Source organism: Neomonachus schauinslandi, chromosome 14, assembly GCF_002201575.2.
Source record: "Neomonachus schauinslandi chromosome 14, ASM220157v2, whole genome shotgun sequence".
NCBI classification, from domain to species: Eukaryota; Metazoa; Chordata; class Mammalia; order Carnivora; family Phocidae; genus Neomonachus; species Neomonachus schauinslandi.
In genome coordinates, this window is record NC_058416.1 from 59340641 (window position 1) to 59366799 (window position 26159).

The following is a 26159-nucleotide window of genomic DNA, read 5'->3' on the forward strand; positions in this document are numbered from 1 at the left end:
GGTTTTCCCACTCTAGGGAAGGACAAAAAACAGAAGTTCAGGAGGAGCAATTTCCTTTCAAGCAATGAGGAAGTTGCTCATTGCTTAGTCACTTACTTAGTCACGGTGCCACACCCAGCCTTCCCGGGCATCTGGGAAATGTAGTCTCTCACTGGGCAACCATGTGCTCAGTCTAAACTCTATTAATAAGGAACACAGGGTGATGGACTACTGGCAGTCTCCACCACAAGATGCTATTGCCTGCCCTGGTGATCTTTTGGTGGGGCAGACTTTCCCCGGAGCATAAATGCACCTCCACCCAGGGTGCGGAACGGCTGAATCACCTAGCTGCCCCGTCCTGACTTTCGGCAACATATTGCCAGGGCCTGGGGCAGTCTCTCCAGGTAAAATCAGGCCCTCAGGCAAATGCGTAGATTGATCAGGTCCATGAGGTTCTCCAAAAATGGATGTATGAGACATGCTATCTGAGACGTGTCAGTGAGTAACTGCGTGACCCAAGGGTGAGTAGGGCAGTTTTATTCAGATCTTGGGGAGGATGCTGAAGGTGCAAGGGGGCCCGAGTCATGCCCTTGTCAAATACCTTGCGTGGCACCTCACTCTTCAACAGGACTGACAAAAAAAAATGTGTTGAAACCTTTCCAGGAAGTTGTCTCAGTGTCTCAACCAACCCTCTTGGGTCATTCATGAGTGTGGCTTTACCCACTTCTCAGATGGGGTACAGTGGCTGCCCAAAGACATCTGTGGGCCTCCGTGTCAGCTGCCCCAATTTCTGCACTCGACACACTTACAACAGCAGTTACAGAGGGGAGCAGATGATTAAGGGGGAAGAAGTGAGAACATGTCTATCAGTGGACATACATAGATAGCACCCAAACTCGGTGGTTGCATTACTCAGGAATTAGCAACGTGTACATTGGCCTGGCTCCTACCAATGCCATATCGATGGACAAGGCTTCGCCATGTAATTGAAGACCAGAGTCGAACCAATACTCTTTCTTTACAGTAAACTCACACATGCCAGGAGGGCTTGGGATGGAGATTTGAGTCCACATGAAAACCCAAAGAGGTAAAGAGAGTAAATCTGTCAGTGTGAACTGTATGTAATTTAAAAAATATATACTTGGAAACAGCCACAGAAAAGCAAACAGCCAAATTCCATCTGGGAGGCGGAGAATCACATCACGCAAAGCCCCTTCCTCCCCGCTCTGTGTAATTTTGGGCTCCTGGGTTTGTACCTCCCCTCTATTTAGCATATCCAGGCAGAGATGAGAACAGCTTTGATTTACAACTCAAGGAGGGGGCTGGGAAAATCTCTAAGACGCCACAGAAGGTTTGGGATCTGCTGACATCTAGGGGCAAAGGAGGAGGAATATAGTGCTGCCACGAAAGGGGAGAGGCAGGAATTTGGGGAGAAGAAAAGAAATCAGAAAGGCAAATGACATTGGGAAGAAAGTGTGTTTACCCCATGAATTCCTACTGAGGGAAGTTTGGGCAGTGAGACTGGGCTCTCTAGCACGACACAAAGGAATGCATTAGTGAGAACAGAGAGCCCGAAGGGCTAGCTTTCTCACCCTCTCCCTAAAGCCTCCAAACTCTGTGCCATGTGGGTTTTTTTTTTTTTTAAGATTTTATTTATTTATTCATGAGAGACAGAGACAGAGAGAGAGAGAGAGAGGCAGAGGCAGAGGGAGAAGCAGGATCCCTGCGGAGCAGGGAGCCCGATGCGGGACTCGATCCCAGGACCCCGGGATCACGACCTGAGCCGAAGGCAGACGCTTAACCGACTGAGCCACCCAGGTGCCCCTGTGCCATGTGGGTTTTAATGCTGGAGACCTTGAGATGCTGGAGTCCTGTGTGATGTGTACGAATGCACCGGACACCCACCTCCCCATCCCCCACCCCCACCCCAGGAACACCGAGGACACACTCTGTGGGTTGGTCACACAGGTGTGCACAGTTCATCAAGGGGGCTTTGTGGAAAACCCAGCTCTCTGAATAGCCCGGCCCCTCATTTGGTTCCAGGGGTTCTGTCGACTGCACCTCAGCTTTGAACATGTGAATTCCATTCAGATGTGTTCAGAAATTCTAGTTTGGGAAACGTTATAAATAGGTTTCTCATGAACACTTATGAGGAAAAAATACACAAGTGAAAACACACCCATTGGCTGAGGCTCTGCCGACAGATTTGAATAAAAACTTCTTGGTTGGCACAAAATACACTAGGATCTTTTGAAATAAGCCTCATGCCTGCTTGGCAAAACGTGAATGTGCTGACTGTGTATTAAAAGGGCATATTATCCTCACTTGGCAATGCACACAAAAAGTGTGCTTACTGGACAATAAAATTTTGACCTTAACTTAATACTCTTTTTCCCCCTCATTTACAATATTTGGCTTAATTAAGAAGTGAAATTGTGAATGTCTTCTTGGCAATTTGGCAATAAACACTGTATTGAATATAAAGTTCCATTTGGTATTTGGGGGCAAAGTGACCAGTTCGTTAATGTATGGGTAAGTTTCTTGGAAACTGAAAGAGGGCCAGGGTTGGGATCCAACCTTTTTCTAAAATGTGCTAATGGGCTTGGCCTTGCTGAAGGGGAGCAGAGAAGGGAGGTCGGCCAGAGCCTTTCATCAACAGGACAAGAACCTTCGAGAAGTCCACGCACAGGGAGGAAGTTGTTGACAGCGTTGACAATCATTTCCAAGTAGGATTTCTTCAGAACCCTTCTTACACCTGCAGAATGTGGTAAGAACAGCCTCCGTCTAAGATAAAACAGAGGTGTCTCAAATGAAGAGAGAGAGAGAGAGGCATAGTCAACAAATGGCACTTACTCGTTCGCTTCAAATCCTTTGCTAAAATTAAGTTCATTACAAGTAGAAGCTAAGAATAAAATGACAACCATAGGAAGACTTTAAGAAAATATAACGGAATAGTAATCAGCCCTTGGGTGTGTGGATGTGAGGAAGTCTTTTAAGTTTAGAAGAAATCACATAGCAAAAAAGATGTAAATGCATATTTTGAAATTCGGTATCTGCAAATAACAAAAGAGGTGAAAGAAATAGAAGATGGGGAAATATCACAGGTCAATGAGAAACAGGTGATTAATTGTTGCCTTAGATCAGGTTCCCTGGCAACTGGCTCAGATGAAGCTTTGGTATACAACAAGGTTTTTTTGGCTCTGAGCATCTGTCAACAGATGAATGGATCAAGAAAATGTGATAGATTTATACGGCAGAATGTTTATTATTCAGCCTTAAAAAATGAAGGAAGTCCTGTCATTTGTGACAACATGGATGAAACTGGAGGGCATTATGCAAACTGAAATAAGCCAGACAGAGAAACACAAATATTGCACGGTATCACCTATGTGTGTAATCTTTAAAAAAAGTCAAACTCGGTCACCTGGGTAACTCAGTCGATTAAGCGTCTGCCTTTGGCCCAGGTCATATGATCCCAGCATCCTGGGATCCAGCCCCGCATCAGGCTCCCTGCTCCTTGCGGAGCCTGCTTCTCCCTCTGCCCCTCCCCCTGCTTGTGCTCCCTCTCCCTCCCTCTCTCTCTCTCAAATAAATAAATAAAATCTTTTTAAAAAAGAAAAAAGCCAAACTCAGAGAGAGTAGAATGGTGGTTGCCAGGGGCTGGGGGTGGGAGAAATAGGGAGAGGTTGGTAAAAGGTTACAAACTTGCAGATATAAGAGAAATGAGATATGAGAATCTACTATATGACTTACCGATTATAGCTGATAACACTGTACCATATAACTGAAATTTGCTAACTGTAGAACTTGAATGTTCTCACCAAAAAAAAAAAAAAAGAAAAAGAAAAAAAGGTAAATATGTGAGGTGATAGATGTGTTAATTAACTCAATGGGAGAATCTTTTCACAATGTATATATTTATATATATATATATATCGAATCATCACGTTCATACTTTAAATATCTTACAATTTTATTTGTCAATTATACTTCAGTAAAGCTGAAAGAACAAAAAGTTTATTGGAGAGGGTTCTAGAAACAGCTCCTCGAGGGAGGGAGGGCAGCAGGGCTGGGCAGAGGGAGAAGCTGAACAGTGATGCAGCGGCAGCTAAGGTTTCAGATGGCCCTGCAGAATTGTTTCAAACTGAGTCAAGGGGGCTAGTTTCCACTGGACTCATCTATGGGTGTCCCCGAAGAGGGGGCCTAATCCTGGGCAAGGTGTCCCTGAAGACAGTTATCAGAGAGGAAAGCAGTTTTGAAATGTCCACAACTAGTCTGACTGACAATGGGGCAATGAGAGCACACCCCTCCCCTTCGAGGGGGTTCTAAGTGGCAACCCTGAAAGTTAATAAAAGGAAATCTCATTTAAAACGGAACTGGGAAGCCAGAAGGGGGAGCTCTCTCACCCTACCATTCCTTGTCAATTGCAGACCCAAACAGGAAGAGATGTTCCCTGCAAGTCAATGCTGCTTTACTCCTCCAGCTGGAGGAAGAAGGGTTTTCTCTTTCCCCCCACAGCAGCCCAACCAATGAGAGACTGTCACAGTTCAGCCAACAAAAAGCCACTACACTTTGAATTCCCAGTGTAGTACAATGGACTTGCTTTTAACAACCCCTCCCCATGCCTCTCTTCCTCTATAAAAGAGCACCCCTCCTCTTTGTTCCCTAGACTTGTCTAGGGTCTCCCTGTGGCTTACGACTTCTGAGCTGCAATTGCCTGCTATTCCTGCATACATTTATTTTTGCTGGCAAAATGACTGGCAGTTTTATTTTTAAGGTTAACACACCCATAGCATTCAGTATAAAGAGCTAAACACTAAAAAACTCACAGTGTTAATAGGAAAAACAATAATTGCAATATAGAAATTAACAAAGGACATGACTAGACAATCCACAATTCATGAATGGGAAAATGTCCAACATCACTAGTAATCAAAGAAATAGAAATCAAGGGTGCCTGGATGGCTCAGTCGGTTAACTGTCCGCCTTCGGCTCAGGTCATGATCCTGGAGTCCCTGGATCGAGTCCCGCATCGGGCTCCCTGCTCGGCGGGGAGTCTGCTTCTCCCTCTGACTCTCCCCCCTCTCATGTGCTCTCTCTCTCTCTCTCTCTCTTTCAAATAAATAAATAAAATCTTTAAAAAAACCACAATCTTTACCAATTAAAATATACAAAATATAATAGCCAGTTCTAGAGGAATTGTGGTGCTGCCTGGAAGCATAACTGATGAGAAGTGTAAATCGTTACAGCCTTTTTGGAAAGCAGTTTGGCATTCTATATCAACCCGTAAAAATGCTCCTACTTCTTTCACCCACCTCAAAAAAATTGCCCTAGACAGATAGTTCATTATTTGAAAAGACCATATGCATGAAGATGTTTGTTACAGCATTCTTAATAGATGTGAAAAAAAGATGGTATAATTTAAATGTCCAATGATAGAGACAAAATTTAAGTAAATATAATTATGAAGCGGTGTAGCTATGGAGAAAAGGTTTTAGACACATTATTTAAAAAGGTAGTGGAATTCTAAATAGGTATGGTTACAACTATAACAGATTGTAAGAAAAGAAACTTGAAGGAAGGAGGAATGGAACGAAATAATTTTAAAATTCAAGGGAAGAGGGCGCCTGGGTGGCCCAGTTGGTTAAGCGACTGCCTTCGGCTCAAGTCATGATCCTGGAGTCCCGGGATCGAGTCCCGCATCGGGCTCCCTGCTCTGCAGGGAGTCTGCTTCTCCCTCTCCCACTCCCCGTTTGTGTTCCCTCTCTCGCTGTGTCTTTCTCTGTCAAATAAATAAATAAAATCTTAAAAAAAAAAAAATTCGGGCGCCTGGGTGGCTCAGTTGGTTAAACGACTGCCTTCAGCTCAGGTCATGATCCTGGAGTCCCGGGATCAAGTCCCGCATCGGGCTCCCTGCTTGGCAGGGAGTCTGCTTCTCCCTCTGACCCTCCTCCCTCTCGTGCTCTCTGTCTCTCATTCTCTCTCTCTCAAATAAATAAATAAAATCTTTAAAAAAAAAAATTCAAGGGAAGAATAAATAGATGCAAATAGTAATGACAATTTTGAAAAATTGGCAGAATCACTCTAAAACATATTTATAAAGTATTCTGGTGATCTATTGCTGTATAATAAATCACCCCAAATTCAGTAGCTTAAATAACAATAATCATTTTATTACCATCTCTCATGAATCTGGGCATTGACTGGGCTCAGTTAGGTGGTTCCTACTTGGGAGTCCACATGGCATTGCAGTCAGATGGTGGCTGGAGATGTCTAAAGAAATGCTTACTCCCAGGTGCACCTGGGTGGATCAATTGGTTGCGCATCTGCCTTTGGCTCAGGTCATGATCCCAGGGTCCTGGGATTGAGCCCCTCGTAGGGTTCCCTGCTCAGTAGGGAGTCTGCTTCTCCCATGCCCCTCCCCCCCCGCTTATGCTCGCTCTCTCAAATAAAGAAATAAAATCTTAAAAAAAAAAAAAAGAACTGCTCACTCCCAGACCTGGGAGGTACTTGGGCCAGGAAGACTCAAACTGCTGAGGCTGGACCTATGGGGCTATGACCTATGGTTATCTCTCTCTTCCACGTGCTCTCTCCAACATGGTGGACTTGGGGTAGCAGCACTTTCTTGGATATGGCTCAGGACTTCCACAGCCAGTGTCACCCAGGGTCAGCTTCATTGCCTCATATTCCTTGAGGCAGTTACAAGGGTCCATCCAGTTTTAAGGAGAGGGAACACAGCTTCCACATCTTAACAGAGGAATGCAAAGGTGCTAGAAGACCATGCGGGATGGGAAATATTATTGCAGCCATTTTTTACAAAATGTAATCTGCCACCCAAAATTGCAATAATTAAATAGGATTGTAGCAATGTAAAATAAAACACACTCATCAATGACACAAAATAGAAAGTCAAACAACAGATTTATTATATTTAAATTTTAATATATGATAAAATAATCATCTCAACTCAGTAGGAACAAAAAATTATTCAATTACTTATGTCTCAATAACTGATTAATTAAAGAATTAAGTGTAAAAGAAGAAAAACTGGAAAAATATCAAAACACTAAGGGGGTGGGTCACTTCAGAAGTTTGAAGTTGTAAGAGAAATCCCAAAGGAAAAGATTTTTAAATGACTAAATAATTAGGATAAACTTCTAAGTTAAAAGAAAATCCCATTTTCCTGGGACACCTGGATGACTCGGTCAGTTAACCGTCTGCCTTCGGCTCAGGTCATGATCCCAGAGTCCTGGGATCCAGCCCCGCACTGGGCTCCCTGCTCAGTGGGGAGCCTGCTTCTCCCTCTTCCTCTGCAGCTTGTGCTCTCTCTCACTCTCTCTCTATCTCAAATAAATAAATAAATAAAATCTTTAAAAAGTTCCCATTTTCTAAATAGAAAAGGAAATAAATGACAAATTTTGAGATATACTCTAAATAAATACAAAAGAAACAAGGTTAATATCTTCTAATGTATAAAGAGTTCATTCCAAAAAATGGACTAATGGTAAAGGACAAAAGTTAATTCCTAATAGAATACAAAAAGAAAGTAATTTCATAAACCGTGATGGAATGTACAAAACAAACTACATAATACAAAATTTACCATTTTAACCATTCCTAAGTATACAGTCCAATGACATCAAGTATATTCACATTGTGTAGCCATGACCACTGTCTATCTCCAGAACTCTCTTCATTGTTCAAAACTGAAACTGCATCTGTTAAGCAATAACTCCCCATTCCTGCCTCCCCTGACCTGTGGCAACCATGAGTATACATTTTGTCCATATGAATTTGACTGCTCTAGGTCCCTCATATACAGTGTTTCTTTTTTGGTGACTGGCCTATTTCACTTAACATGATATCCTCAAGTTTCATCCATGTTGTAGCCTGTGTCAGGATGTCCCTTTTTTTTAAGGCTGACTGACAGTCCACTGTATGTATAGGCCACATGTTCTTCATTCATTCACTCATCCATCCATCCAACCATCCATCCATCCATCCATCCATCCATCCATCCATCCATCCAAGGAGAAACCCTTTTGTTAAATTGTAAAACTAGGGGCACCTGGGTGGCTCAGTTGGTTAGGCGACTGCCTTCGGCTCAGGTCATGATCCTGGAGTCCCAGGATCGAGTCCCACATCAGGCTCCCTGCTCAGCAGGGAGTCTGCTTCTCCCTCTGACCCTCCTCCCTCTCATGCTCTCTGTCTCTCATTCTCTCTCTCACAAATAAATAAAATCTTAAAAAAAAAAAAAAAAATTAAAAAAAAAAAATTGTAAAACTAATACATGTTTATGTTTAGAAATTCAAACAATTGAGAAAAGCGTAAAATAAAAAGCAAAAGTCTTTTACTCCTCTTTATCTTTCACATTCACCCTAGTACCTCCTGTTTAGCACTCAATCATGCATCCTTCTGGAAAGTTTGTGTGTTTGTAGAAGCACACTCAGATGCTTGCCTTGTCTTTCTTTCTTTGGTCCCTAGACTGTCCTCTGATGATGAGAATCTTGATGGCGTTAGAGATAAAACCAGACGGTGCAACCTATAGTTATCGTGCAATATTAGGTTTTGACAATATGTTTATAAAGTATATTTAAGCCAAATATATGTGGGGTACTTGTCCTGATGCAGACTTCTGAATGCTTGCCCCCTCTTGAGAAGAGTCAGTACTAGACCCAGCCAGCCCATATTAAGGAGGGCCCCACAGTGACCGTCTCTTTGGGGAAGCCTGAGGCAACAGGGAAATGACTCACCTGAGGCTGTTTCTGTTGGGTCTGCTCACAGCCAGTCACAGACATTTGGCAAGGACCTGGAGACCTTCAGCTATTGGAACGAACCTGCCTGAAGGGTGAGATATTGTTCCTCTAACTCTGTTCTTGGACTGTCTTTCCCTTTGTCCCCCTCTGCGTCTCGTGAGAACTGAACATCAAAGACAGGTTGTACCGAACATATGCTCTGAAGTCTGCAGTGAGTGAGGTTCCTCCTTTCAAAGAAAACAACCCTGGAATAAGGTTAGTTGTGGAGTTAGGCAGTAAGTCCTTAATTGTCAGGTGTCCAAATAGTCAACATGGAGTTTGCAACAAGGACTCCATGAAGGTTCCTTTGAATTAGAAGATTAAATGGCCGCAGGGCTCTTTCAGGCTCTTTATGCCCAAGGGCATCATAGTTTTGGCTGAAGAGCTAGATCCTAAGTAAGGTTTGGGCCTCCTTACCCAGACAAGTAACCCAGTGGGTAAGGGTGGGCCATAGCCACCGGATAGACAGATTACAGTGTGGAAGAGAGAAGTCATTAATACCGGCTGGCTTAGTTTGCTAGGGTTACTGGCACAAAGCACCACAAGCTGGGTGACTTAGAACAGCAGACATTTATTGTCTTGCAGTTCTGGAGGCCAGAAGTCTGAAATCAAGGTGTTGATTTGAGGGTCCTAGGGGAGGATCTGTTCCAGGTCTATCTCCTTGACTCGTAGATGGCCATCTTTTTCTGCATCTCTTCACATCATCTTCCCTCTGTACATGCCTGTCTTTGTGTCCAAATTTCCCCTTTTTATAAGGACACCAGCCGTATTGGATTAGGGCCCACCCTAATGACCCTATTTTAACTTGACTACCTTTGTGAAGACCCTATTTTCAAATCCAGTCGCATTCTGATACATTGTATCTTTTTGAGGGGACACAGTTCAACTCATGATACCAGCCCAACCTCAAAACCAGCTACAGAAAAATAAAGTTCTTCTATCTGTATTTTATTGCTTATTGCCAGAGCCAACTAATTACCACCCTTTTCCCTTTAAAAGAAGTTATTATAATTTGTCCTTTTTCTCTCTCTCTCTTCTACTTGATATTGAATGTGATATTGTTGCCTGAACAGACTCATGTCCCTAAGGTGCAGAACATTGAAAGGGGATCTCAGCAGAGCTAGAGAAGCGATTGTGACCCTGGTGAATGTGGCTTTATGAAATGACTTTCGCAGGCAGCTGCTGAATGTAACTCCGGTTATGTCCTCTTGGGGAAAGAGGGGTGCATGGCAGACTAGTTCAGTTGTGTTAGACAGGGGCATCTCTAAATGGATAGGGGAAGGAGTGTATACATAAAATAGAGAAGGTCTTTTTCTAGTGGCTATGTCTGAACTGAGTGATTTTGTAGAAACTGAACTATCAGTTTCTGTCTCTTGTGTAATTTTAAACTTGGGATGGAGGGACCCAATGTGCAGTGAAGAATTAACCTGACCCAAAAGGAAGTCTGGCCTTTACCCTCAGCTCCTGGGAGGTGATCTCCTGGCTCTGGAATGTCCTGCCTGATGGGAGTGTCTTTGTTTGCCCAGGAGCTTGGTCCACTGGACAGTCTTACAATGTGATTTATGATGGGGACTTTGGGCTTACACGGTATCAGTTCTGCTTCTGGAAGGAACTGGAGATGAAAGGTATCCACCAGATCTTCAGGGGTTGGAGACTAGAGTCCAGCCACATGGGTAGTATGTGATCAAGCCCCAATAAAAACCTTGGACACCAGATGCAGGATCTAGTTACAATGTAGCTATAAAGTGCTGCCTTGTCTTTGCCCCCTGCTCAAAATAAAGCTGTTACCTTTCTAGCCCTGTCCGCCATGGTGCTTAGCAGCCAGGGATGCATGGTCTCAGACATGTTTACCAAGTAAGACACTGACTTGAGGGGCGCCTGGGTGGCTCAGTCGTTAAGCGTCTGCCTTCGGCTCAGGTCATGATCCCAGGGTCCTGGGATCGAGCCCCGCATCGGGCTCCCTGCTCAGCGGGGAGTCTACTTCTCCCTCTCCCACTCCCCCTGCTTGTGTTCCCTCTCTCACTGTGTCTCTCTCTGTCAAATAAATAAATAAAATCTTTAAAAAAACCCCCAAAAAACCTTGGACACCAAAGGCTCTGGTCAGCTTTCCTGGTTGGCAGTCCTCCATATATATCATCACATGAGAAAAGTTAACATGATCCACAGCAAACCTGGACAAGATGGCCAGACAGAAGCTCCATGTCTAGACCCTCCTGGACTCTGCCACATGTGTCCCTGCCTTGGCTGATTTTAATCTGTTTTTTTTTCTCTGTAATAAACCATAACCATCAGTATTATAAACACTGAAGGTGGTTTTGGGAAACTTGCCAACTTGCAATTGATATCAGAAAGAAGGACATTCTCTTGTGGGAACTGTTCTCTCTAACTGGACAGTGGACTAAATTCCTGCATTCAGGTTCTGGAAGTCCGTGTTGCTGAGTCACACAAGGGATGACTCTCTAAGGAGAAGGCCCACAAGTGCCTTCTGCTGAGGTGTTCAAAGCTGGCCTGACTCCCTCTCCTTCTGGGTTAGATCTTCCTAGGATTCTGCAATCACTAGTATCTTTCCAAGAAATTATCTGTTTTTTTCTTAAGCTTTTCCAAATTGGTCTCTGTTATTTGCAACTAAAAGAATTCTTAACTCTTCTAGAAGAACAGTCATGAAAGCGTGTGGTGGGGGATTTGACCACATCCCCAAGGAATTCCTCTAAAGGATGGACAAAAGCCGACTCAGGTGAAGAGGGGAGAGGAGAGAACAAGAAGTGAGACAACTCCAAGTTTGATATGGCACTGATTTGCTATTTCCAAAATTGGGACATCAAGGGAAAAGGTGAAGTGTTTTATCCTGCCTCCCTGATGGGTTGTTTCACAGTAGACAACAGTTGATGGGACAAGTTCTTCTTTAGAGAGGGAGCAACGCTAATGATCGCAGGGAGAAAGATACTGTCGGAAAATCACTGTGTGCCTCCTCTAATGAAATAATGGATGCAAAATGAAGAATGGCCTCTAAAGCCAGCAGGGAAACAGTTGATGGGGAGTGTTCTACTGGATGGTTGGGCTGACCACACTTGAATCACTGCTCAATTTTGGTGTGACTAAGAGTCAGGCAGCCAGACCTGAGTGCAATTCCTCATGAGATGCGATAGGAAATACACAGCCCCACCTTTGAAGTATTTCTGCTTCCAACCTAACTATTCTGAATATCAACAAGTTTTTGGATCTAACCATCAGTTTACAAGTAATATGGGGTATATTAGGTATTAAATGAGCAACAAGGGTTCAATCAACCAAAATCAGATTGTGAGAAATTCTATGGGAAACTTGTCTCAACATCTTCAATAAATAAATGGTAGTAATAAAATGGAGGGGAGAGGTAAATTGTTGAAGTCCAAAAGAGCCTGAGACTTAGCAAATGCATTGTCTGATCTAGTTTGAACCTTGCTTTGAACAAAATGATTGTGAAAAGACATTAGTAAGACAGTTGGGAAAAAATTCTTTTTAAAAGATTTTATTTATTTATTTTTAGAGAGAGAAAGAGAGTGCATGCAGGGGAGAGGAGGGGCAGAGGGGGGAGAGAGAGGGAGAGGGAAAGAATCTCAAGCACTCTGTGTTGAGTGTGGAGCCCCACACAGGGCTTGATCCGCGACCCTGAGATCATGACTTGAGCCGAAACCAAGAATCTGATGCTTAACCGACTGAGCCACCCAGGCGTCCCAACAGTTGGGAAAATTTAAACACTGGCTCTGTATTTGACAATATTAAAGCAACTTTTTTTTTTTTAAAGAGAAGATAATAAATATGTTGTGGTTATGTTTAAAAAAGGAAAAGAATTTTTATCTTAGAGTACATCCCAAAGTATTTCAGGTGGAACATTATGTTTTCTTTATAACATTAAAATTATTGAAAGTGACAGCAGTCAAAATTATGTGGTGCTAGCACTTGAATAGAGACATCAGTGGACTAGAACATCATGAAATCCAGACTTCATGGCTATAAAATAATTGAGTCGAAGGAGATCGGTGTGAGGAGTATCACTAAAACAGAAATCAAATATTTATAATTGTTAAAGCTGGATGACAGGAAGTCATTCTATCCTGCATGTAAAGTCAACGTTTGTGCATGTTCGAATATTTTGACAATAAAAATGACTTTGGGGGAAACTGAGTAATATTCCTCACATCCTACCCTGGGATAAATAAATCTTATCTGTAAAAACTGAAACCAAAAGCACTGGAAGAAACCAGGGGAGGATTGTTTTGTAACCTCAAAAATGTGGCAGGATTCTCCAAGGATAATAGGTTCCTATTCGTCTTCTGATGTGACTGCATTCCACTTGTTCATATCTTTTTTTTTTTTTAAGATTTTTTATTTATTTGACAGAGAGAGACACAGCGAGAGAGGGAACACAAGCAGGGGGAGTGGGAGAGGGAGAAGCAGGCTTCCCGCGGAGCAGGGAGCCTGATGTGGGGCTCGATCCCAGGACCCTGGGACCATGACCTGAGCTGAAGGCAGACGCTTAATGACTGAGCCACCCAGGCGCCCCCCACTTGTTCATATCTTATTAATGCTCTTCTTCTATCACAAAGGATGTTTGATGGCAGTTTACTTCTCTGTGCTGCTTTGTCAGGTTTTCACATTAGGCTTAGGACACCTTCATAAAGTGAGTGGTGACGTTTCCCATCTTTGCAGAAACTCGGGATTAAAGTACTTATTTTGGAGACAGTTCTCCAGCCACTGGTTTACTGGTTATCCAATGAACTGTTGAGTGTGCACACGTGTGTTTTTCTTTTTCTCTTTCAGTATCATAATGAGTTGATGAGTTTTTATAGCTACAGTGTATTTCAATCTCCCATTCAAGTGGGTTCCTGTGTCTTTGACATTAACCTCAAAGTCTCTGACAGTATCCTTGCTTTCTGATGTAAGATGTTGAGGCTCATCCTGTACTTTTCCTGCCCCGGCCCTGTAAATAGCCGTTTCTCCAAAAGGCCTTGGTTCCTTTTAGTGAGAAATGGTCTCTGGAGACCACAGGACGGATACCAGGTATCCTCAATGCTACTGTTGTCATTGTTTCAAGGCCTTTCCTGTTTAGAGCTAAGAAATACATACTAATTTGTTTTTTCCAAAAAAGAGAACTACATCATGAGTTCATACTTTATTTTTTTTTTAAAGATTTTATTTATTTATTTGCCAGAGAGAGAATGAGAGACAGAGAGCATGAGAGGGAGGAGGGTCAGAGGGAGAAGCAGACTCCCCGCCGAGCAGGGAGCCTGATGCGGGACTCGATCCCGGGACTCCAGGATCATGACCTGAGCCGAAGGCAGTCGCTTAACCAACTGAGCCACCCAGGCGCCCCATGAGTTCATACTTATCTTTCAATTCAAATTAAATAGCTCATGGACTTCACTTCTGGATTTTTATGCTTGTATCTTTTCCCTCTTATATCAAATAGCTTGGTTCCTAATTAACATAATTATGTTATATATACATAGGTATACAAATATATACTATATAGACATATATGGCTTAATAATATGTCAACTTGGCTAAACAGAACTACGTTTTCCAGAATTCCCTTCCCAGTAGATCTCAGCCCAAGGTTGGACACAGGAGAAATTTGCAAGAAATTTTGAAGTAGTCATTCTTACTCTCTGACATTCAGTGTAGACCAGGCCCTGTTGGAGCTCCAGCACATTTATGTGAATCTGCCTGCTCACCTCTTATGGGCAGAGTCCTCCAGGGCCTCAGGGATCGGTCTGGATGCCAGGTGTGAGGGGAAGAGGGTTGGAGTGAGTCCCTAATCCCCCCCATTTCCCATGTGTCTTTCTTGCCTGACCACAGCCCTGTGACGTCAGGCTTAAAACCAGGTGCAGAATAAAGAGCTGAATCAAGGCTGGTTAACCAGGTCCCACAATTGTGTATGGTCCAGTCCCTAGACGTGAATTCTTTACTGTACAGCATTTGTAGTGGTTCTGCTTCTCTGATTCCTGACTGGCACATATGTACACACAGCATATGTATATAGGTTTATATATGTGTATATGTACATGCATATGTGTATAAGCATGCGCATATATATATCCTACTATGTGCATGAAATAATTTTAAAACAATGCTAACATTATTGCTGTTGATATCAATTTTAAGAGTTGTGATTCTTTTTGTCTCCAAAATTACGTATGGAAGGGGCACCTAGGTGGCTCAGTCGGTTGAGCGTCTGCCTTTGGCTTGGGTCATGATCCCCGGGGCCTGGGATCGAGCCCCGCATTGGGGGGGGGGGGTCCCTGCTCAGTGGGGAGTCTGCTTGTCTCTCTCCCTCTGCCCCTCCCCCCCCGCTCCTACTCATGCTCTCTCTCTAAAATAAATATATAAAACCTTTAAAAAAATTATGTATCGAATAACACATCTTTCCTCCATGATTTGAAATGCCACTAGTTTCCTATACTAAATTTTCATATTTTTTTTAGTCTAGTCCAGACTTCATGATGTTCCAGTCCATTGATCTCTCTATTCAAGTGTCAGTACCACACAATTTTAATCACTGTGGCTTTTTAATACGTTTTAATACCTGATAGGACCACCCTCTCTCAATTATTTTTTAATTTTTCAGATTTTTCTGGCCATTATTGTTTGTCTTTCCTATGAAATTTAGAACCAGATAGTTTACTTTCAAATAATCCTGTTAATATTTTTATTGGCTTTATAAGTTTTTTTTTTTTTAAAAGATTTTATTTATTTGTCAGAGAGAGAGAGAGAGAGCACAAGCAGGGGGAGCGGTGGGTAGAGGGAGAAGCAGACTCCCCACTGAGCAGGGAGCCCCATGTGGGACTTAATCCTAAGACTCTGGGATCATGACCTGAGCTGAAAGCAGACACTTAACTGACTGAGCCACCCAGGCATTCCTGGTTATATAAGTTTTGATCATTTACGTTTTTAAAGAAAAGTATGCCATACGCGTAAAAAAATTTTTTCCCACAGAAATCTCACATATTAACTGTGGTTATATTGCCTGACTCTGTCTTAATGAAATGATGCTCAATCACTTGTTTTCTTGTTTACATCTATCTATCCACAGATTTTCTGTTTCTTTCAGAGCTCTTGTATTTGTCTATCAAATGTATAGTTTTTTTTTTTTAAGATTTTTATTTATTTACTTGAGAGAGAGAATGAGATAGAGCATGAGAAGGGGGAGGGTCAGAGGGAGAAGCAGATTCCCCGCTGAGCAGGGAGCCTGATGCGGGACTCGATCCTGGGACTCCGGGATCATGACCTGAGCCGAAGGCAGTCGCTTAACCAACTGAGCCACCCAGGCGCCCATCAAATGTATAGTTTTATGTTTTCCAATTTACTCATTTTTGCTTTTGACTATACAATTTCCTTCCTTTGTTCTCCCTAGAGAAAAAGAAATTAGAAGAAAAAGTGATTGTCTATGAGAAATATCTGTGCAATTTAAAGGAAAAGTATTTTTTTATTCATTCACTGAATAAAATTTAATTTTTTTAAAGGTTTTATTTATTTATTTGAGAGAGAGAGGGCAGGAGCAGGGGAAGGGGAGGGGGGAGAGGCTGGGGGAGGGGGAGGGGGAGGGGGAGGGACAGAGGGAGACGGAGAAGCAGACGCCCTGCTGAGCAGGGAGCCCTGTACAGGGCTGGATCCCAGGACCCTGAGATCATGACCTGAGCCGAAGGCAGACGTTTCACCGACTGATCCACACAGACGCCCCTAAAATTTAATGTTTTGTTTTTTTAAAGATTTTATTTATTTATTCGATAAAGACACAGCGAGAGAGGGAACACAGGCAGGGGGAGTGGGAGAGAGAGAAGCAGGCTTCCCGCGGAGCAGGGAGCCTGATGCGGGGCTCGATCCCGGGACCCCGGGACCATGACCTGAGCTGAAGGCAGACGCTTAACGACTGAGCCACCCAGGCACCCCTAAAATTTAATGTTCTTAATTAGATGCTAGACAGAGGGAAATTAAAATATCCTTTTTATAGTGAAATAGAAATATTCCAGCATGTAAATACTATCAGATTCACAAGAATGCTTTTCTGGAAATTCTAAACCTCAATTAGCAGGCCCTGCCTTTTCTCTGGCTCCATTCATCATCCCCTGGATTGGCTTCCCTAGTTATGACCTCTCTACCATTTATGGAATAACAGAGTTCTTAGAACTGGAGTTAATACTTTACAGGTATTGTTCTATTATGCCTTAGTCGTGGCTCTCTCGCACTGGGGTCTTGGGGCCTGCCCCACCTCTAAACCACGCCCTTGTGAGGGGAGAGGCCTTAGACTCCACAAGTCACGTGGTTCTCTGGCTACCAGCGAAAGGTAGATACCAACAAATACAAACCTCTCATCCAAATGGCACTCTCTTGCCTCTGTGTAAATATCATGCTATTTACTATATACTTCTTGAAGCAATTTAATCATTTCTCTTATGTGTCGTAAATGGATGTTAACCAGAAATAAAATTTCATGCTGGTTCAGTAAAAGATATTCCTTTCATCTCTGAGTTTCTGTAACACAGATGTTTCCCTTTCATTGCTTCATAGGAGAATAGTGGACCTAGAAGGGCCTGTTAGCTTCGAGTCACTGCCATCTAATGTCAGAGGTTAGAAACCACACAGAGGCAGGTCTAACCATTCTGCAAAGGAAGAGCCAGTGAACGGCCCAAGGTTGTGGGGAATTTGGAGAAGAGGGTGGTTCCAGCCTCCACGCTTCCCTTAGGGTCTCATTCCCTCCTCTGCAAAAGCAGGGCAATGGTAGCAGTGGGTGATACTCTTATTGTGAGGACTAGAGGGGGTAACATACAGAAGTGCTGATGCAGTAACTGGTGTATCATGTTCAGTAAATGTAGGCTTAAATTTTTACAACATTCATAGACCCCTGAATACAGGGGATCTTCAATACTTCAGTGGTCGCGGTGTCCCTGGATTCCTAGAATTCGGTGATAGAGAAAATAGAGCAGTCTTGGATTGCAGAACTTTAAGTACTTTTAACTTATCTCATGAAACCAATGGGCTGGCTGCAGCATTTCCACCTGAGAAATGTTAGTGGTTAGCCATGCGGGTGAAATCAGAGCAGTATTTCATTGTAAACCCCCACTTTTTACTTATGTATCATATCTATGTGCACATCATTTTTGATGGCATAGATCTTATTCAATTTATATAATATTGAGACAAAGGTCAATTTTCCATACAAGAAATATCACTTTGTGGGTTATCTGTGGGGAGATGTTCTGAAGATTCCCCTCCCTGGGCAACTGTTTGCTCCCACCACTGGACATCATCTTGGTGATTTCTCTGGAAACGATACGATTCAAAGCAGCAAACTTATTTTTAACCAAAGCTTTAAATAAATTAAGCCCTGTTCCATTAATTGTATTTCCTATGCTCCTTCTTCTGCTCCAACATTAGGTCAGCAAGAGAATTTCAATATCTAGGGGACAGGGTTTTTACCTTGGGATATCTACTGATGACCTTTCAGTATTCATTGGACGGATAGCTTTTGAAAACCCTGATCAAGGATCAGTGGAATTTTTGGGCCCCAAGGTTTCCCCTTCAAAAATAATAGATAAGGCCAAGGTCTATTGAAAATATGTGGGGAAAAACAAATTCCAGCTGAAAAAAGGAATTTTAGGTGCTAGAAAGGGATACAAGTCCTATCCAAAATAATAAGAAGTGGGAGCTTGGCCCAGGGGGACTTGAAATAGCTTTCGACTACCAACTTCTCCTTAAATTGGTTACCCAGTGTGCTCACCTGATGCTGTTGGAATATCTTTTTTCCACAGAGATGAAACTCCAAAATAATTTGCAACTCATTTATGGCCTGACTGGACATTGCCTGTGCCTCCTGTTTACATCGGATGGATAATCAATCTTGGTTGCTTGTCTCTGTGGCAGGGGTGGGGGCAGCGGGCAGTGGATTTGGCAAATACACCACCGAGTGGGAAAACCTCTACTGTGTCTCCTTGAAATTCTACTCTCAGAATATTTCTGTACCCTCAATGCTACTTTGCTTCTGATATTTCTGGTCACCAAACATGTGAGTGTTTTTCTCACCAGCTAGGTGTCCTACAATTTAATTCAATTCTGACACTATCTTCCTGGAGACAGCATCAGATCCCACAGGTGAAGGGCTTGGTCCTGTAAGACTGCCCTGACTTTGGATGCCAACTATAAGTCCAGGTTGTCACCTTGTGCTTCTGACCTACCAGCTCTATATCAGAGGTTCCTACGACCACCTTCTGGGTTAGATCATTTGCTAAAATGGCTCACAAAACTCACAAAACACTTTATTTACTATTGCTAATTTATTACAAAGAATATTTCAAAAGATACAAATGAACATCCAGATGGAAGAAATGTGGAGGGCAATGTATAGGGGAAGAGGCACAGATCTCGCATGCCCTCTTCAGGCACAATGCCTTGGCCTAGAAACTCTGAGGAACCTTGATCTTTGAGGTTTTATGGAGGTTTCATTACGTAAGTGTGCTTGATTAAATCATTGGCCATTGGTGATTAAGCCAACCTCCAGCCCCTGAAAGTTCCACCCCTCTAATCGTATGGTTGGTTCCCCTGGCAACTAGCCCCATCCTGTGGTTGGTTATCTAAGGGCTTTCCAAAATTCACCTCACTAACATAAACTCAGATGCGGTTGAAAGGTTCAACCAGAAGGGTCTAACAGAAGACTCTTACCTTTATGGCTCTTGGTACTTAGGAAATTCGAAGGGCTTTAAAAGCTCTGTGCCAGGAACAGGGACAAAGACCAAATACGTATTTCTTATTATAAATTTCAACATCACAACCACAATTTGTTTATCCATTCACCTGTTGATGGACTTTGGACTATTTCCAATTTGAGGCAATTATAAATAAAGTGCTATAAGGGGTGCCTGGGTGGCTCAGTTGGTTGAGCATTCGATTCTTGGTTTTGGCTCAGGTCATGATCTCTGGGTCGTGGGATCAGGCCCCAGGTGGGGCTCTGTGCTCAGCGGGAGTCTGCTTGAAATTCTTTCTCACTCCCTCCCCCTCTGCCCCTCCCCGCTCTGTGCGAGTTCTCCCCCCTCCCTAAAATAAACAAATAAATCTTTTAAAAAAAACCCAAAGTGTTATAAACATATGTTTTCATTACTTTTGGTGTTTAAGAATAAAATGTCTGTTTCATATGATAGGTAAATGTTTAAGTTTTTAAGAAACTGCAAAACTTTTCCCCCAAAGGGTTGCAATATTTTGCATTCCCACCAGTAGTGTATGAGGGTTTCACCACCCCTTGGAATGATCAGTCTTAATTTGGGTCAATCTAATAGGTGAGTAGAGGTATCTTACTGGGGTTTTAATTTTCATTTCCCTAATGGGTAATGAATGGGTTATATATATATCTTTCAGTGTGCTTATTTGCTATTCAAATCTTCTTTGGTGAATGTTTATTCAGATTTTTTGCCCATTCTAAAATTGTTTGTTTTCTTATTATTGAGTTTTCAGAGTTCTTTATGCGTGCTACATACAAGCCATTTTATCAGATACATGATTTGCAAATATTTTCTCCCATTCTGTGGTTTGTCTTTTCATTTGCTCGACAGTATCTTTTGAAGAACAGAAGTTTTTAATTTTGAAAAAAAGATAACATCAATTTTTCTTTAGTAGGTCATGCTTTTGGCATGGTATCACAAAACCTTCAACTAACCCAAGGTCACAAAACTTGTCTTCTGTTTGTTCCTAGATGTTCAATAATTTTAGCTTTTACATTTAAGTCTACGGCCTATTTTGAGTAAATTTTTGCATGTGGTGTGAGGTATGAAACAAAGTTCTTTCTTTTTTCCATATGAGTATTCAACTGTTTCAAATGGTAATTTGTTGAACAATTTCTTTTCTTCTGTGAATTGTCTTGGTATCTTTGTAAAAAATCTGGTGTTTATGTATGTGTGGGTCTATTTCTGGACTCCCTATTTTGTTCTACTGAACTATTTGTCTATACGACAATGCTATGCTGTTTTGATTGCTGTAGCTATAAGAGAAGACTTCAAGTCAAGTAGTGGTTGGCCTCCAACTTTCTTTTTCTTTTTTAAAGGTATTTTGTTTACATGGGTTCTTTGTATTTCCATGTGAATTTTAGAATCATCTTGTCAATTTCTACAAAAAAGTCTACTGAGATTTTGATTTAGATTATGTTAAACCTATAAATCAATTTATGGAGAATTGACATCTTAACAATATTGAGTCAGTCAGTGAACAAAGTATATCTCTCCATTTACTTAGGTCTTATTTATTTTCCCTCAGCAATGTTTTATAGTTTTCTGTAGAGGTCTTGCATATCTTTTGTCAGATTTATTCTTAAGAAGTTCATAATTTTTGATGTTATTGTAAATGATATTTTTTTAAAAATTATTTATTTGACACAGAGAGAGAGAGAAAGCACAAGCAGGGGGAGTGGCAGACAGAAGGAGAAGCAGGCTCCCCGCTGAGCAGGGAGCTTGATGTGGAGTTGGATGCAAGGCTCGATCCCAGAACCCTGGGATCATGACCTGAGCTGAAGGCAGCTGCTTAACCGACTGAGCCACCCAGGTGCCCCTGGAATTGATTTTCTAATATTGATCTTGTATCTTGCAACCCTGATAAACATATTTACTAGTTTTAGTAGATTTCTTTTAATTTTCTACACAGATGATCAAGTCATCTATAAAGAAAGAGTTTTACTTAATCCTTTTCAATCTGGCTATGTTTATTTTTATTTTATATTTTTCTTTTATCACACTGGCTTGGATCTCAGTATGTTTGTTGAATATAAGTTGTAAAAGCATAAATCCTTGTTTTGTTCCTAATCTTAGGTGGAAAGACTTCAGTCTTCCACCATTAAGTATGATGTTAGCTGCAGATTTTTATAGATGCTTTTTATTAGGTTGAAGATATTTCCTTCTATTTCTAGTTTACCAAGAATTTCTTTTTTATCAGGAATGGATATGATATATTATTATTTGAAGATGGACTATGATGAGCTAAATATGTCAAGTTGGTTTGCCTATGTTTTTCAGGTCTTCCATATCCTTACTGATTTTCTGTTTACTTTTTCTACCAATTATTGAGGATTGTTGGAATCTCTGACTATAATTGTAGATTCATCTGTTTACCCTTGCTGTTCTGTCAGTTTGTATTTCATGTATTTTTCAGCTCAGTTATTATGTGCCTAAACATTTAAGATTATTCTGTCCACCTTATGAATTGACCCCTTGATCATTATGAAATGAACTTCTTTTTCCCTGGTAATATTCTTTGCTCTAAAATCTACTTTGATATTGATATAGCCACTCCATCTTTCTTTTAACTAGCATAGCATATATTTTTCCATTATTTTACTTTTAACTCTCTGTGTTTTTATATTTGAAGTGTGTTTGTTATGGGCAGCATGCAGTTGTATCTTGTTTTTTTAATCCAACCTAAAAATCTCTGCCTTTGAATTAGAGTGTTTAAACCATTCACATTTAATATGATTATTGAAATGATTTGGTGAGATGTATTATCTTGCTATTTGTTTTCTATTTGACTCACTTTTCCTTGTTCCTCCCCCATTTCTCTTCTTCTTTCTTTTGAATTAACTGAGAATTTTTTATGATTCCATTTTATACTCTTTGTTGACTTATTACCTGTAACTCTTGTATTATTTAAGTAATTGCTTTAGAGTTTATAGGATACATCTTTAACTTATCACAATCTACCTTCAAGTGATATTATATCACTGCATGTATAGTATTACAATATTGTACTTCTCCCCTCTCAACTTCTGTGCTGTTGTTGTCACACATTTTGCTTTTATATATGTTATATTCTCTGTAGTACATTGTTCCCATTTTTGTGCAACCAATGATCTTTAAAATATATTTAAATAGTAAGAAAACATTATTTACTCATATAATAAACCATATCTGGTGTTCTTCATTCCTTTGTGTAGATCCAAATTTCTACCTGGCATCAGTTTGGGTTTTTTTTAATCTTAAAAATTTTTTATTATGAAAAATTTCAGAGTATAAAATAATAGAGAGAACAGTATAGTGAACCCCCATGTATCCATTATCCTGCTTCAATGATTACTAACATTTTGGTACCATTTATGTTTTCTAGTATGTGTATGTGATACATTAAAATAAGTAAATAAAATTAAGAAAATAAAATACACATGTTTAAGCCATACTACAGAACCATAGAGACAAAAATCTTCGGGTTGGGGCCCAGAAGTCTGATTTTTTTTTTTTAAAGATTTATTTATTCATTTGGGAGAGCGAGAATGAGAGAGAGTACATGAGAGGGGGGAGGGTCAGAGGGAGAAGCAGGCTCCTCGCTGAGCAGGGAGCCCGATGCGGGACTCGATCCCGGGACTCCAGGATCATGACCTGAGCTGAAGGCAGTTGCTTAACCAATTGAGCCACCCAGGCGCCCCAGAAGTCTGATTTTAACCAGCTTCTTGCCTAGCTGGTATCTTTCATTGCCTGAATCCAGGGTCTTGAAACTTTTCTTGATCTAGCTTTTTTTGGGGGGGGCAGGGGCAAGGGGTTGTTTCAGGCAGGAATATAAATCAGGTACCTGTTACTCCATTTTGGCCAAAAACAGAAATCTAGAACCCCCTTTTTAATTTCTATTTTTCTTTCTAAATCCAGTAAATGAATCTATATTAGATCTACTTTCCAATAAGAAAATAAGAAAGCATACATAGTGAGGTTCCTTTATGTGTAAGTAGGAAAAGCATCTGGTCACACACATTATTTAAAGACATTAAAAATCAAGTGCAAATGGCTGCCTCGGATAAATTCTAACTTCTCCCAATAGGTTGCACTCCATAGAAAGATCTGCACAGCCAAAGGAAGAAAAGGGATATAGTGATTAGCTAGAACATTCAGGAAGAACATGCATAACTGTCCCAAATTTCCTTTTCACTTGTGATGTGCTCTCTCTTTCTCTTTTTCTTTCTCTCTCCCCCTCTCTATCCTTCCCTCCCCCCACACCCTGCCTCCCTGACTCTAAAATTATAATATCTGGAACTGGCTTTAGAGCAATAAGGGGAACTAGTTAAAGTGTTTATGTTAGTAGCTGAAAATTTGGTTTTACATAAAGAGTACCTCTTTAAGTAAAATAATAAAATGAAAGAATAACATATTCAGTATTTCAAAATGTTCCTGTTTCAAAACCCAAACAAAAGTCTCTGAACATTCAACTTTCATAGCTCTGTTTTCACCAGACACTAGAAAACATTGAAACCACACCAATCCCTCAGAAATGTGTTCCTAACCACAACTCCATGTAGGCAGACAAACAGAATTTAGGTCAGTTCCTGGAAAAGAAAGGCTTAGGAATCACATTTAACTATTTCATGTCTTTGTTCTTTTGTTCTCAGTCTGTTTCTCTTCCTCAGAGGTCACGAAGGCCGAATGTCACAATGTCAGTTCTCTTCCCACCTCTGCTCTGTTTGTACGTTTGGGTTCTCACTGGTCTGTCTGATTTCCTGGAGGCCTTCGTCTGTCTCCTTATCCCTTCCCAACTATGTCTAGAAAAATTTGGTCTCCCTAGCTTCTTTCCATAATGACCCAATTCAAGCTGAGAGAGAGTCTGTTAAGTAGACAAACTGTTCCCTTTGTGTTATATTTTGGGACTCCTCTCTTATTGTTCCTGATTCTTGGTGCTCTCTGCTATAAGGGTCCCATTACAGTCAGCCTGCAGTGCAGGGACAGTTGAGGTCCAGCCTCTCAGTTTATGTGTGGATATCACTTTAGTAGGTGGAGTTCAGGATGGTGTGTTGGTCAGGACCTGCCACGTGGATGGGACCGGCAGAGACACCCAGCAGCCTGTAAACCAAAAGAAGAAGAAATCCGATGTGCTGACAGAAGTGAAAAGGAATGTCCAGATGACTTTGCTCTTCCAAGTTCAGTCCCTTCCTGAGTCTTAAATGTGTTTTCCATTGGTTATCCTTGAAACTGTTCAATCAATACCTCCTTCTAATTACCAGTTTTTTCAGGCCTAAGTGAGCTCCAAAGCTGGCTCCTATTACATGACACAAAACTGCTTCCAGATCTGTTTCACTCCAGTGGGCTATTAAAAAAATTATGCTAATTCCTTGAGGGATATGAATGATGTAGTAATTTTTATATTTTGAAAGTTATGTGTTATACGGGTGTTGTCCAATAGGTATATAATGTGAACCACATATGCAATTTTAAATTATCTAGTAGTTACATTTGGAAAAGTACAAAGAAACAGATTAATTTTAATAATATATTTTATTTAACCCACTATATCCAAGATATTATCATTTAACATGCAATCAATAAAGAAGTTAATGAGATATTTTGAATTCCTTTTTTCATACAAAGTCCTCAAACTTTTGTGAATTTCATGCTTACAGTATATCTCAGTTTGGATCAGCCATATTTCATATGCTCAACAGCTGCCCATGGTTAGTGGTTATTGGACAGTTCTTTGGCTTTACCTAACAGGAATGGCTCTATGGGTGGTTCAGTTGGTTAAGCATCTGACTCTTGATTTTGGCTCAGGTCATGATCTCAGGGTCATGAGATGGAGTCCCACACTGCACTCTGTGCTCAGCATGGAGTCTGCTTGTCCCTCTTCCTCTGCTTCTCCCCTCACTTGCACTCTCTCTCTCAAATAAATAAATAGATAAAATCTTAGTAAAATAAAATGCCATACTGAACTGATAAACATTATTTCAGGGGAAGTGGAGCCCTAGGGTAACTTTCCTATGATATCATAGTGTAAAGGAAGGCACCTCTACTCCTTCATAAGGTGGGCTCTCTAATGAGAGGGGACTTCCAAAGACTTCTAAGAAGATAACTGAGGATAGCAAGGAGGGTACTCATTATTGGCTCAAAAATTCTCAGTTGCATTCCTATTATTTAGGACTATGCTAAGACCTGAAGTTATAAAAATAGAAACATTTTCTAGGTTCTTGGACATTACTATCTCCTGAGGGAGAGAGACACTTGTCAGAATTGTACAGATATAAGTGTTATGGAGGAAAGGAAGTCAGAGTGATGAGAGCAGATCCTGGGACTTGATCTAGAGTTGGGGACAAGGATGTTTGAGCTGAGATCTGAAAGATGTGTAGGTGCTTAATGACCACAAAGAGAGGGAAGCATCCCAGGAGAAGAGAGAGCATGTGCAAAGGCAGCAGGAGCATGGTATGAACTTTGGGGTGGGAGAGGACTTCCAGGACTGAAGTGTGGGATGGATGAGGGTGGCGCAGCACAGGGCAGAGATGTGGGCAAAGGCCAGATCATACATGATGTATTACACCAGGTTACAAATGTTGGTCTTTATCCCAAGGGCAATGGGAAATCATTGCTGGGTTTTAAGCAAGGGATATGATGTAATCAGGCTTCAGTTTTG

At 41.3% G+C, this 26159-nt stretch overlaps 1 non-coding gene across 1 annotated transcript; it reads left to right on the forward strand.

Annotated features, from left to right (window-relative positions):
* Positions 1–10488: 10488 nt before the first annotated feature.
* LOC123326677 lies at positions 10489–10619 on the forward strand. Its single transcript, XR_006541248.1, has one exon. It is a non-coding gene; the product is annotated as a small nucleolar RNA SNORA63 (small nucleolar RNA).
* Positions 10620–26159: the final 15540 nt, after the last annotated feature.